A 1,426-nucleotide genomic window follows, 5' to 3' on the forward strand; every position below is an offset into this window, starting at 1 on the left:
TTGAGCTATGGTCTTAAACTTTTGATCAGCTGAAAAAATCATGTTTGATTGTAAATGCAGTTTTCAATTAATTCCTCACTCAAAAGTTTTTGTCTCTTACGCTGATTTCTTCTTTTAACATTGTGAAGCTCTACTTAGAACCTTCTTAAGATCCAATAGTGCAAAATGCAAATTCTTGCAATTTTTTGACTGGTCTTAAGAGTTTGATCAGGAGTGTATCTTAGTGTGGATTTCCTCAGTTTATCTTGTGTGTGTGTGTGTGTGTGTGTGTGTGTGTGTGTGTGTGTGTGTGTGGTCCTCATGTTTTAGATGTTTAGTTTCATGATTTAATTTAGTTTCATGATTTTATTTAGATTATCTTAGATTTCATTTAGATTATCCCAGCTGATAATTTAGATATTGTTGTGTGTGTTTTGATTCTGTAGTTTTGTGTAAAATGTTGTAAAGCACTTTGTATCGCCTTGTTGCTGAAAAGTGCTTTATAAATAAAATTGACTTGACTTGACTTCACTCTTCACCAGGGGGGTCACTAGGTTTTAAGGACAAGGGGGGCTTAGCCCCCAGGAGATGCACAGGATGTGAGCAAACGTAGTGGGCGGAACAAAATTTCTCAAACAGCTAACAAAACCTGAGTTGCTTTTCCACATTTTTGAAGCCCCCCTAAAACAGGCCTAGTTATGCCACTGCTCTTCACCCTCCATAAAATAAGTATTTGTTTGCAAAAATGTAAGTATTTTAGACAATTTAAAGTTAGGCTGTGTAACATTAGACTGAAACAGGAATCTTCATAAAGAAAAGAAAATGATGTTCACTGTTGCTAATTTGTAGTTGTTTGATGACTGCTTTACCTTTAAGCCCCATATTGATAATCTTGTGAAGAAACTTCATTTTGAAACAAATTTAATTTTTCTTTTAAGAAAAAGGAACAGCTTTTCATAGCTACATTTTTATCTATTTTAGATTATGGAGATCTGTTATATATGAATGCCTCAGCTAGATATCTTTGAAAACATGATACTGTTTATCATGCTTCTTTGAGGTTTGTTACTAACTGTAAAGCCCTGACTCACCATTGCAAACTGTATTCTAAAGTGGGATGGCATTCTCTGTCCACCAGGAGGTTGGGTCATCAGTACATTTTCATTTGTAAGGTTTAAATAGTGTAATTGTTATTGTCCTGTAACCTTGCTGCCTCTTGGCCTGGATTCCCTTGGAAAAGAGGCTTTTAATCTCAATGGGACTTTCCTGGTGAAATAAAAGTTAAATAAAATAAAAATAAAATAGTTCAGTGAACCTATGCATGTAGTTTTTGAAGTCACTTTTACACAAACTATTGAATAAATAATCTTTCCTTTAGTTTGGTGAGGTGGGAATGCACCTTGTAAACTATAGGTCCAACCACTTCAGTGAGGCAAGCTGGGGGGGG

This window comes from Kryptolebias marmoratus, linkage group LG2 (genome assembly GCF_001649575.2).
Source record: "Kryptolebias marmoratus isolate JLee-2015 linkage group LG2, ASM164957v2, whole genome shotgun sequence".
In the NCBI taxonomy this organism is placed as follows: Eukaryota; Metazoa; Chordata; class Actinopteri; order Cyprinodontiformes; family Rivulidae; genus Kryptolebias; species Kryptolebias marmoratus.